Below are 13420 nucleotides of genomic sequence, written 5' to 3' on the forward strand. Positions count from 1 at the left end.
CCCCAGTGTATGGCAGCCAACCGGACTCAGTCCTGGTTAACCTCCCTACCTTCCATTTATCATTTACTCTCTCTCTCTCTCTCTGCATGTTAACGCAACGAAACACAATTACTAATAAAAACATGTGGGTTCTGCCTTCCAGTTACGTATACATTATATTTCAGCAGATAAGTACTTTATTTTGTCTTCCCTTATCACCCACTGTAGGGTATGCATGTGTGATAGACCTGCCGCTTTGGCGCAAGAGATATGGTCCTTGCCAAGGTGGCCGCATTGCGATGGGTTTACCGTGCTTTGGGTGCACGTTAAAGAAGTGGTCGCAATTTATCCAGAACCCTGCACTATGGCGTCCCTTCCAATCCCAGTATTGCTCTGGGACGTTAAACCTCACAAATCAGAAGTGTGATACAGCTAGCTTGTGTCGCGACAGGGCAGCTTAGTAACACCGAAAATATCTGGAACGCATCTTAAGTAGAAAGCAATACACGGGGCGCTTTCCTAGAGAACGGCGCAGTGCATGTGATAATTTAAGCGATGTTGAATGTTATGCTGATGAAACGTTATGTTTGTACTTTCCGTTTCTGGCAGTTTATGGCAGTTTAGCAGCAGTGTTCCGCAGGATTCACGTCACTAACCAGTATTCTCCGTACGCAGCTGATCACACTCCAGGGATATTTATCGCCACACGTTGCAAGGATTACTGCCGACTGAAGCGCTGATCGAACAGCTTAAGCGGCACATCTCGTGTCGACACGCAGCGCAGTCCTACGCCGTGGACAAGAAGCGGCTTGGTGCTGCAGAATCGGATGCGCCTGCGCAGATGACGGCACTCTAGGCCACAGACAACATATAAGCCGGGATAATTCTGATTTGACTGCAGTGTGGCGGCAGTGCTCGCAGAATTCACGTCACTAACGAGTATTCTCCGTACGCAGGTGAGGATTCATTGCTTCATCTTAATTACGTCGTAGCTACCTCTGCTACCAAACACCATTGTCCATTTTTGTGTCTTTTTATTGTTGTCTTGTTGAAAGATGAGTAAGGAGCTAAACGTCTTTCAGGGAAAAATACGGAAGGAACTTCGCCACTTTAAGAAAAGTGTGGACTATTGTAGTGCAGTCTGTGGTGACATAAGCCACTTACGGAAGAGATAAAGTTGTTGCGAAAAGAACTCGCTGAAGTATGGAAGGCTAAGGATATCCTTCTGATGGAAACAAAGAAATTACGCATGAAAGTTGAAGACTTGGAGGCGTGTATCAAAGCAAATAATCTTTAAATCAAGGGTGTGCCCAATCAAGCGGATCCTTCCGAAGTAGTCCAGAAAATTTGCACAGCAGTTGGGGAACCCATCACTTCCACAGATATTGATGTTTGTCACAGAATACGAACTAAGCATCCCAATGTGAAGAATGTTATTGTACGCTTTGTTTGCCTAGAAAAGTGAAATGCTATTGTGGATAAAGCCAAGAGAGCACGTCTTTCTGCTAACCAAATTGGCTTCCAGTCCACCGATCTCATATTTGTCAATGAAAGCCTAAGCCAGCTTGGGAAACAACTTCTGGGTGCTGCTATAGCTAAGAGGCGTGATGTTGGATGGAAGTACGTATGGACAAACAATGGCAACGTTCTTGTCAGGAAAACAGAATCATAGGAGGTGCTGAGAATACAATGGCAACGTTCTTGTCAGGAAAACAGAATCATAGTAGGTGCTGAAAATCGCTGAACGCAAGTATCGGGACGAAATGTGTCAGCGAGTATCAAATTCGACACTTTTGAATGGTCCAGTCTGCTACGAAATGACTTTATTTGACAGTTGTCACTACTACGATCCGGACAGTTTTAACAAAGTGGCCGAACACATTGGGAAGCATTTTGGTTCTTTTCATTTAAATGTGCGTAGTAATGAAAACAAAATTTCTGATCTCAGCACGTTCCTTGATTCCTTAACTATAAAATTTGATCTAATATTGCTTTCCAAAACATGTCTCACTCCGAATGACAGTCCTTCACAATTAGATTGTTACACATGCAATGGTGTTACCAGGACTACCATGTTATCGATGAGCTGACTTTCGTGACCACTAGCCTCGAATGAATTACAATCCGATTACCAAATATTGCAGTTACTGCAGTGTATCGGCCACTCGAGAGCAGAAAGTCTGAATTTCTCGATACGTTTGAAAGCCTTATATTTAAGTTACACTTATTGCACGTGCCTTTTTTTCTGATGGGTGACATAAATATCAACATGATAAGCGATGACGTGGCCAGTGTGCCGTTTGAGACTATTCTGTCCACCTATTCCTGTTCGAACACTATTAAGCTGCTCAGCCGAATCACTGATCAGAGGACTACACTGCTGGACGTTTGCATCACAAACTTACCAACAAGGCCTGTTTTCTGTTGGCCGTATATGACCACTTACCGGTTTTCGCTCTTTTTTCTATTACACCTAGTAAACCTAACTACACCGAAAGAACAACGTATCGCGTTATAAACCAGCTCGCAAGTGAAAAATTTCGCTCGTAAATAACGCTTACGAACTGGTCTTTTGTTTAGGCAGAACAGCTTTCTGATAGCGCATATAGCGTTTTCTTTCGCTATCTCAAAACATGTTATGACAGCAATTTTCCACAGAAGAATCAAAATGAAAAACAAAATGTATCGTAAGTTTGTTCAAACACGTGACCTAGCGGCTCTAAAAGAATTCAAGACGTATCGCAATAAACTATAATGCCGGCACACGAAAAGTTAAGGAAATTTATTGTGAATCCCTATTGGCCAAGACTTATAATGATCCTCGGAAACTGTAGAATGCATTGAATAATCTGGGGCAATTTGCCGAAAACGAAACCTCAATCAACGTCAAAGCCTTCTCCCAAGACATCAGCGATGATGCAGCTATCGCGGCTTTGAACGAATATTTTGCCCACTCCACTGACATTTGCGGCCTTCAGAACAGAGTAGGCAGGAAAGAATTTCCCGTAGAGCCAGACAGCCTAACACAATTAGTTTAGCCCCAGTGACACCTTTTGAGGTATTAAGCTCGATAAGTAGACTACGTAAGAATGTCGCAACAGGTGCGGATGAATTAAGCGCTGCGCCAATGAAGTATGTTGCGGACCTCAAAGCCTCTGGCTCATATCATTATTGTATACTCGTTTCTGGTATTTTCCTTACCGATCTCAAGGTTGCGCGTGTATGCCCTGTGCATAAAGGCGGTGCTCTAAATGACATTTCGAACTATAGGCCAATCTCTGTCTTGCATGTACTGTCGAAGGTGTTTGAATCTGCCATAAATTGTAGACTAACGAAGTTTCTTAGCAAGTATAAAATAATAAACAATGCTCAATACGGATTCCGGAGAGGCAAGTCCGCTGAATTAGCCCTATTAAACGTAAAAGAAGAGATACTAAGCAATATTGAAAAAAGGCTATATACAGTTGGATTGTTTATTGATCCGAGAAAGGCTTTTGATAGCACAAAACGCGATATTCTAGCACAAAAATTATTCGACTACGGAATACGCGGTGCTGCTCTTGAACTTATTAAAAATTACTTATCTGCAAGAAAACAATATGTTAATGTCCGAAGCTTAACCTCAGCAGAAACTGAACTTAAGCAAGGCGTTCCACAAGGTCCGATCTTAGGACCCGCATTATTTATACATTATATTAATGATATATGTAATATCCCTTACACAGAAAAACTAGTTATGTATGCAGATGACTGGAATGCCTATTTTAGTGCTGAATCAATGAATAGTCTCCAAGTTACTGTAACCAATTATTTAAAGCACCTGGGACTCTGTCTCCATGAAAACAAACTTGCATTAAACGCAAGTAACACAAAATACGTTATTTCTAGGGCTATGAAAAAACATGTATTCACCTCAAATTCTCCTTTCAATGCACAACGTTAGAGCGCGTTCCCACGCAAAAAGTTCTAGCTGTATGGTTTGAGGAAAACATGTCGTGGGATACCCATGTGTCAAAGCTTGCTTCTGAATTACGCAAAACTGTAGACTGCCTGTAGAGGTTATCAAATCTACTACCATTATGGCTAAGAAAGGCTATATTTTACACCCACTACTACTCTCACTTGCCTTACTGCGCGCTAGTATGGGCAAAAACACCTGCTCAACACCTGAACAGTCTCGACGTATTGCAAAAAAAGGTTCTTACAATATGTGAAAATTTTCATGTGCACCTTCGAGACGTATACGTACTCATCACCTATTTACAAAGTACAATATTATTAGAGCAAGTGAATTTTATACATATGAATTGCATCTTTATACATAGAAAACAAGCTTTATTGGTTTTCATTTGATAGCTCCCCCGCGAAAAACTCTCCGAAATCAATCCATACCCGTTACTTCTTCCCAGAAAAGTTATGGCGAAAGTCTTTTTTCAATACCAGATGCCAGGAACACTGAACACATTTTTAACTTTTTACCAGTTTCGGACAGCCTGAATGCAAATTCAAAAAACATGTGCGAACTACGCTTTTAAACGTATAGGAACCGCTCAAACATATACGTCTTTCTTTTGTTGTCTCGATACAACATTATACGCATAAAATTATTTTTGTTTGCGCAAGTGTTTGCAAGGATTGTGTGACACGTGCATTATGTGCTTTCATTTCGTATACTAAAAGAGTTGCGTTGCGTGAATTCTATCTGATGTCTAAATTTTGGCACGTGCTTGCAGAGTGTTTCAGGCGATTGCTTTTGCTAACTGCCTGTAGCTGTTTAATGGGTCCTTGGGCACTCTCAAGATGTCTGTGACATCTTTTCGCCGACTCGGTGTTGTTGGAAATAAACTCGGCTTGACTTTAAAAAGAAAAAGCGATATTAATTTTTGGATTACAATATCAGCCGCATGTTAATGTGGCCCATGTACGATGCTCAGCGATTGAAACGCGCTACTTGCACAGCAAGGCGGCTGGCGCTCTTTGCGTCATCGGTGATCGCTGAGTGATCGCTGAGCAGGCCGAGTGCAGTCACGATGCACCAAAAAGATTCTTGCTTTCACGTAACACAAAAAATGCATCATCTCAGTGTCACCAGCGTCCATTGGTGGTGCAAGAAAGTACCGGCCGCCATTTTGTGCGAGTATCGCGTTTCAATCGCTCGGCGCTGTACATCTGTGGACTACTCGTCGGCTGCGCAGTGTCGTCGGTATATGTATATATATATTTTTAATTCCCTGGATTTACGTGCCAAAACTTGGAGCACGCTTAAGCTTTGCCTTTAAGAGTGGAGCGCGATAGCATTCAAAGATTCCTGACTGGTTCTCACGCCTCCCGGCAACTGCAGCTTATGTAACCGTAATGTTTACCGGGAAACACTGGTGCTGAACGCTATGCACGAAGGAGAGCTTTCTCGTAGAAGCGCGGCCTCTTGCGTGGGCCGATGCCGGAGGTAGTGCACAGCAGCGCCAAAAAATTTACTTCATTTTCGGGTTTCTGTTATTGTTTCGAACTTTTAATATTTAAGTCTGAGAAGATTTAACATGAATGGCATGCGCTGTCGGTGTTTTGTGTTATGACTTTGTTTGTGGGCTGTCATTCTCAAAACTCCGAGGAATAACTTTGTCAAGAATGTAAGACAAGGTATGAGCAACTTTAGTGATAAAATTGTGTAGCAATATAACCCGCATATATCGCATCTCATATAGACCAGGCGTGGCATATACATACAGGGTGTTTCAGCTAACTTGGGCCAAATATTAAAAAAAAAACGTAAGTGCTATACGCGTCTGGAGTTGATCCATTATTGTTCTGAGGCATATGGAGTACATCGTGATATATGTTTTCCAATCCGCAAAGCTGGGTATAGTAAGCATTGGTTGATGAAATTTTTAAATGGTAACTCTAGCGAAAAATCTTCAATACGAAAGTTGTAGCGCTTGTTCAGAAACATCGGGTTATTTCATTAATGCTAAGGTAACTACCCTGTTTAATTTTTCCAGCCTCTGTTTAAAGTGCGCACAATTTAAAAAATACCACATGACTGCCGGCTAACGCGCCACGCTTTTAGTGCCCTCAAATGTAAGTTTAGAGAACTTGCAAAAGCAGTTCCGCGCATAGAAATTGATTGAATAAGCTGTGGGCGACCGCGATGGACATTAAGTGACAAAAGGGACGTATCGTTTTAAGCGAAAAAATTCTTCAACGAAAATACGGATGCCGCATGCGGATGTGATGTGGGACCAGAGGCTGCATGGTTTTTATCTCCGTCCTTCATCCCACTGTCGGCCTTGGCCCCTGCATCGCGTTTCTTCATTGGTTCGGAAAGAAAACAAAACGTCTGCGCTGCTTCAAATGCTGCCTCCGGTCCCATTACGGATACGCACGTGGCGGCCGCTTTTTCGTTGAATTTTTTCCTTAAAACGGTACGGCCTTTTTGTCACTTAACGCCCATCGCAGTCACCGACAGCACGTTCAATCGATCTCTGTGCACGGAGCAGGTTTTGATAATGCGTTCAACTTACATTAAAGGGCACTAAAAGCTCGGCGCATTAGCCGGCAATCACGTTGTATTTTTTTTTATTTCGCGCACTTTAAAGAAAGACTGGAAAGAAAATAAACAGGGCAGTTAACTTAGCATTAATGAAATAACCCGATGTTTGTGAACAAGCGCTACAACTTTTGTATTGAAGATTTTTCGCTAGAGTTACCATTTAAAAATTTCATCAGGTAATCTTTGTTAATTACCCAGCTTCACGGATTGGAAAACAAATATGACGATGGGCTCCATATGCCTCAGAACAATAATGCACCAATTCGACACATGTAGCGCCCATGTTTTTTTTTTTTATTAATAATACTTGGCTCAAGTTAGCTGAAACACCTTGCATACCTAAATATATAGGGAAATTTCCCCTCACAGACAACTGAGCTGACGCCGAAGCCGTATTTTCTGCGACACAGGGCCCTTAACGCTACCGCGTTAAAACCACGATTTGGCTATGAGGCACGCTGTTGCGAGGCACTCGGGGTTAATTTTGGCCACTTGGGGTTCTCTAACGTGCACCGAATTCATGGTATACGGGCGTTTTGGGCATCTAACCGCCCATCAAAATGCGGCCGCCACGGCCTGGCTGTGATCCCGCCCGCTCGGGCTTGGAAGTGGTACGCGACAGCCACACGCCTCCACGGCGGGTCGTTGTTATTTGCAACATAACTGTTTGCAAATAGTTATAGCCGCCGTTTGCGTCAATATTTATGTTATAAACGTACGTTTAATGGTCGGTTCGTGTCGGATTTCTGTGCCCATTGTTATTCTCCTCCTAAACCAAACGCTTTAGCCATGCTGAGAATGGAGTAATCCTTATCGAGTGAACGCTTTGGCAGAGCGTCCTTTCTTTTTTCAGGGGGAGGGGGAGGGCACAGTGGCGATATATTGTCGAGAATGTTGCCTCATATCTGCAATTGTTGGGCAGAGAATGCGCGCTTGCACGTATTTACAGGGGCTTGCAAACCCCTTGGTCTTCATTTTATTTATTTTTTTATTGCGAGCGTACGTATGGTTTCCCGTGCAGCCAGTATGTTGAAGCCTAAATACAAGATTAGAATAGTTCAAAGAACCATTAATGATTCTCTCAGCTGCTGCAGTTGATAGTGGTACCGCTGTAATCCAGTGTATTCGCGACCAACTGTTCCCGACGTGTGACAGTACTTTTAATTGTGTCTATAAAAGGAATTTAGATATGTGTTCGTCTATGCTGTGGTCACCATCTATAATGTTTTATATAAAAACATAAATTTCACACATGGTTGTACACATAATATAATTGCTGTAACTTCACTCATATATATATATATATATATATATATATATATATATATATATATATATATATATATATATATATATATATATATATATATATATATATATATATATATATATATATATATACACACACACGTGGTGAGCACCAGTTGATTTGATTTTTTTTGCTGTAGAACGGAGAGAAATTGTCTAGCTGGGGTATGCCTACTTGTTGCGGGGCTAGTTAGTTGGTTTATACTTTTACCGATGCGTTAGGACGTGAACTACAGGCAGAAAAAACCCCAATAGGCACAGGAAAGAGCAAAACGCTCTTACCTCCGTCTGTCGTTGTGTTTACCCCTTTGTTTCGCGTCCTGAAACATCGCTAATTGCTGGAACCTTAACCGTAACCTCTCCATTGAGACCGATCTATGACACAACAGAACCAACTCCCTTCCATGCAACATTAATCTAGCTTTACTTGCAGTTTCGGATTCAAGTTCCGGCTGCGACCACTGCACTCCAATAAGAGCGGGATTCTAGAACTGTGGTGTACTTAAATTTGGTTGCAGGTTAAAATCTCCCAGATAGTCAAAAAGTCTTCGACTGTCCCAAAAGTCGTCACTTAGTTTGGTACGTTAAAACTCCTCAATGAATAGGTTCAAGTTTTATTTCCCATGCTCACAATTTTCATTTGCGCCTTAACAGGTCCCCAACAAAAAAACATTATATCGTTCCCTCCTATTACTGGATAGGATAAGTGCTGTTTCCCTGTCTGCATCATTAAACTAGCCATAATGTTATGACAGAGAGAGTAAAACTTTATTAAATGTAAATAAAACAAGGCACGATGGTTGGAGCCCCTATTCCAGGGCCCCACTGGCACGAGCGGCTCGCTGGGCTTGGTCCAGAAGAGCCAACTGGCTCTCCCGACCCTCGTCCGCAAGCCATGCCTCCCACTGCCTCTGTATGATCGATCTACAAAATTAATTATTAATGCGTGTGGTACGGTAATTTTTATTACTATGCTTTAGTTTCAATTTTGTTAAATCGCACAGATCATGTAGTGCAAGTTCGCTCCAGTAACTCTGTTATAATGGCAGGTGAACACAAGTTTTGAGAAAGGAAACAAAACAACAACAAAAACCAGCCGACTTCAGCGATTCATTCTGCTCTGAACTCATCTGCTGCGCCAGCAGCAGGCTCTCACAGCAAACAAAGTGAAATGTTATCTGCTACCTCATTAGGTTTACTCGCCGTTGGCGTGGCGACGACCCTGTGATATCTGGAATTATGCAAAGTGATGCACGTAAACTTTATCATTTCACATGCAGAAAACAGGTAGCCGGGTCGCCCTGCTGAAATGGTTTATTCTCCTTTGCTATTACAGATGTTTGGTCACTGTTAGGGCAGAATATACCAAAATATTCGACAAGAAAGAAAAAAGCGTTAGCGAAATAAACTATTTCATCGACACAGATCAACCTATCAAGAAGAAAAGTGATAAAAAAATGGCATAAAAGTACCAGAACAACCCACGAATGAAAAAAACTGACAGGAACCGGAGAAAAAGAAACAGAACTTACCGTTTTAAACAGAAGTGCCCAGTTCATTGCCCCCGGGAAGATCACGTAGAGCTTAGATAGCCAATCTTTGTTTACTCCGTTTGCTGTAGAAGGACCAAAGTCCAAGCACGTTCGGCGTACGCAGGAAGGCACCTATTACGAGCTGAGACGTCTGTGACCAATCTCTCGCTGCTGGTCATGTTGTTTGCAATCAATGATACAGCGTTCCACATAATTTTTCGTCGTGGCTGGTTCTGTGCGGGGTCAGCGATACGTATAGCTACACCTACTTGTGGGGTTGCGTGCGAAGGCCGGTCACCAGGCTGTATACCGTATGCGTGACACAATGCGGACGAGTAGAGCAGAGCCAGAGCGCGTGGCCACTGCTTACTTACTGCCGCTTACAAGGTCACCAATCTTGGGCTGCTGAGTGCTCGAGGCAGACGTCTACCACCTGTGGTGGCCCGTGTCATGCGGCTGCCGCCACATATCGATGACCTTCCCGACATAGCTGGCGAGAGCAATAGGCCGATATGGTGTTCGTTCATGATTGGACTTTCCTTGTTTTGTTATTGGCACCAGATAGCTTCACTTTCCTTCTGAAAGAACTGCGCCACTTGACAACAAAATGTTGAAATGTGAAGCACGCATCCCCATGCTTTTTGACGGGGGTGGAATTGTGCACCATACCTTATATTGTGTGGGGATTTGGGGAATTCGACGCGCCATTGCGCGGGCGCATTTCACCCATGTCTGCAATCCGTAAGCCACTTCGTTCCCGCTCCGAACCAGTTTTAGCGGTGGCGCTCCACTCGCGGTGGTTCACGGTGAGGGCGGAGCTAGTGACGTCACGGAGTGGCCCCTGGTGGCTACTGCCATGACGGTAGTGACGCTCTTGCTCCTTGGGACGGCGCCCGGTACGTACATGCTTCCTCTCGTCCGCCGACACCTTTGTGACTAGGACTGAGCTCACGCACGGTGCCTTTGCCCGTGCGGGGAGCGCGTACCTCGTGTTGTTCCTATCCCGACGCTAAGCCGAAGAACGGGTGCCTAGTGCTCGCGCGAGGTCGTACCACGCTGAGCCGCACTCATCGGAGGCCCAAGCCGAAGGAGATTGCCCGAGCTCTCGCGAGTTGGCCCATCGGTTATCCCGAGAGCAAGTAGCATAGCCGCCAGGACTTTTCCTAGCGGCGCGTCCCAGCTTGAGTCTGTGCTCTCGCAGCGACGTGCTACAGGCGCCCCTAACTGTATTTTTCGCCCTTGGTGCGGGGTCCCTTTGGTTCCCCGCCGTCCCGGGACCGGGCGTTCGTGCAGTGTTGGGTGCCGTTGGAGACAATAAATGGTTTCCGTCAACTTAGGGCAATATTGTGTTTCTTGCGTGCGTCGCTCGGTAGCCCCTTGTGGCCTGAGCTCGCGCGCAGCGGCGCTAGAGGGTGACGGCTGACGCGGCCCTGTGGCTCGCTAAGCTCGAAACCGCGGTGGTCGGTACTCCTGTGAGACCCTAAGACCCCACAATTGTCACGTGGTAGTGACGATCAAGGACACAGAAAACTTAATGGCGAAACGAAATTTATTGGGCGAACCTGGGTCCTGTAACGTAATACTATTCCAATATGTTTTTGTTCCAATCTCCTGACGTCAAATTTACGTAAGCGCTGACGCAAGCATCAGGAGGTGACCCGCAGCGTTGCCTGAACTGCCCAATCAAAAGCTCTCATTGTTCATAGGAGGCCACTTTTGTTTGCTTCCGAAACAAATGATGTTGCCCACATTGAGTGTTTTTTCTTATCTAATTGACTGACAAGAGGCGAGGAGCTCGCTCAAGTGGAGAGGGTTTTCATCGGGCAGAGCCAGCGCACTGAAAATAGATAACCGGATGAAGAGGGTGGTGCCGGCGCCTGCGATTCATCCGCTTTCCCTTACTTGCGGTGGCTTGTCTAAAATTGCGGTGGCGTCCAACGGAAGTTCAGTATACCGCTAAAACGGATTCTCAGCAAATAAGAGTTGGCATAGCGATGTCGTACATTTGCAGAAATGGGTGAAAACATTATACGGCCACGCAAAAAGTTTTGTTATGCACAAATAAACCTATCCTCTCTGGCAGATGCGAGTAGCCAGTGCCTGAGCGATCGACGGCAGCCATCTTCTATTCCTTTTGTCATGGGGCAGTATCCGGCTATTCAGAAAAAAAAAACAGTTTTGTTCGGCATATCGATGCATCTTTAACGCGTACACGTCACTTTGACGCATAGAGTTTTCACGGTTTTGTGACGTCGAGTGACAGACAGTGAAGTGGGTGCAGCCTGAAACCTTTTGACCAATAGCAGAGGGCTAATGGTGAAAAGGCGTCGAATCAGAAGTAAATATTTTTTTTTGTTCGGTCGAATCACACATAATCAGTGTGTACATGTCATGTCAGATTGGGAGGTATCGCGGTTTTCGTGACGTCTCATGACGGACAGGCGAAGTGGGGGTGGTCCAAAAAAGTTTTTTACCAATCGCAGAGGGCTGATTGAATAATTGGAACAGAAAAGTTTGGCATAGCTTTAGGTTATAGTGCCCCTGCGCCAAGAAAGACAGGCTACACTCAAAGCTCAACGGAAGTGGCGAACACAGCCGCCGATCGTCGAAAATCTGATCTGCGGGGCCAGCGCGTTGGCTTTTACGCATGGGTGATCGAAGGTTCCAGAGAAATCGCTGGTGCCCGCGTGTCTTCCAGAAAGTTCTGCACAATTCGCGTCGCCCATACAAGCAATCAGATTTCACAAGGTTCAGTGAGAAGAGACAGCGGATAGAACCATCGATAACATTCGAGAAACTTCCGATACATGCAGGCGCGTCTTGCGCTGAACAATAACATTTATTAGACGGTGAAAAGCGGTCACCGGTGAAAGGTAAACAAGCACACGTGTCAGTATCATCGGGTCCAGGCGAAGATGGTCGCTTGCAGCTTGGCAGAGCTTCCTGCAGTTCATCCACTGAGAAAGGTGCGTTCACACTTGCATGACGTGAATAAAAGCAGAGTTTTCAACTACGGCTTCTCATACAGGTGCAGTGTGAGCGCATTGTCGTATACATTTTTATAGCCTGAAGGCGTTAGCCATGGGATAAACCAGCGCCCTGGAGGGTAATTGCAAAAATGTTTACTTTGCATAAATAGGCAATAAACACAAATAAGCTCAGAGGAGACGGCAAAGCAGTGCATGCTTTCAACAAGAGACAGACTTCACAGTTTTCCGTGTAAACTTAGGGTTTTCTAAGGGCTACTACTAAGTGCTATTGAGCTACGTAGGCCAAGTCTTGTCGAGTTCTTAGTGTACTAAATGATGAACAGTGGTTGTATAAGGAATGTCTCAGGAGGCAATTAATGTTTAGACAACGGGACTTATCTTTGTCAAGGCAGCAACTGCTTCTGTTGCAGTACTTCTGTCCAATTGTGATCGCGTGGCTCACTCTCCTCCACAGTCAATGAGAGAAGAGGACGACAAAAGTCAGTTTCGCCCGAAAGGCCAAGCTTTGATTCTGATAGCAAATTATTAGACAACTATACGAAGTAAGGCTAGTCGTTTTATCAGGTACCTAAACTGCTATAAACATTCGCTTACTAAATCAATCAACAAGCACTTTGTCACGCGCGCACAGACGAACACGAACACATCTAAGTCGATTAACGCGGAAACCCGCTGGCAGAATGGTGGTGTGATGAAGAGTGGCAGCAGCGGCGAGCCTATCCTCCTTCGTGCTGCCTCTCGCTTTGGATGTGAACGAGGTCCGCGAGAACACAGTGAACACGAAGCCATCAGCTATCTCAGGTCGGCTAGCTTTCGATCCCAGCGCAGATTTCCTCCAAGATAGGACGCGCCTGCGCTCAGCCATCGCAACCTCCTCTGGCGCGCGCACCTCGCCCTGCTCCCCCTCCCCCTTGCTTGTGTGAGAGGCCGGCACGCACCCTCCCCGCCTTCCTCCCTTGCAAAGGCACCGCCGCATCAAGCCACCATCCTTCCCTGATCGCGCTCGCAAAGTTTCGCTTGCACCTAAAGCATACGGCACGCGGCCGCGATGTTATCGCACTTGG

General features: G+C 44.9%; 1 long non-coding RNA gene across 1 annotated transcript in view; it reads left to right on the forward strand.

Annotated features, from left to right (window-relative positions):
- Positions 1 to 773: 773 nt before the first annotated feature.
- The window catches only part of LOC135900244 (uncharacterized), an 80017-nt gene continuing 67370 nt past the window's right edge, over positions 774 to 13420 (forward strand). Inside the window, exon 1 of the long non-coding RNA XR_010563836.2 lies at positions 774 to 935. This is a non-coding gene — a long non-coding RNA (uncharacterized lncRNA). The remainder of the gene's footprint in view (positions 936 to 13420) is intronic.

The sequence above is a fragment of the Dermacentor albipictus genome, chromosome 1 (assembly GCF_038994185.2).
Source record: "Dermacentor albipictus isolate Rhodes 1998 colony chromosome 1, USDA_Dalb.pri_finalv2, whole genome shotgun sequence".
NCBI classification, from domain to species: Eukaryota; Metazoa; Arthropoda; class Arachnida; order Ixodida; family Ixodidae; genus Dermacentor; species Dermacentor albipictus.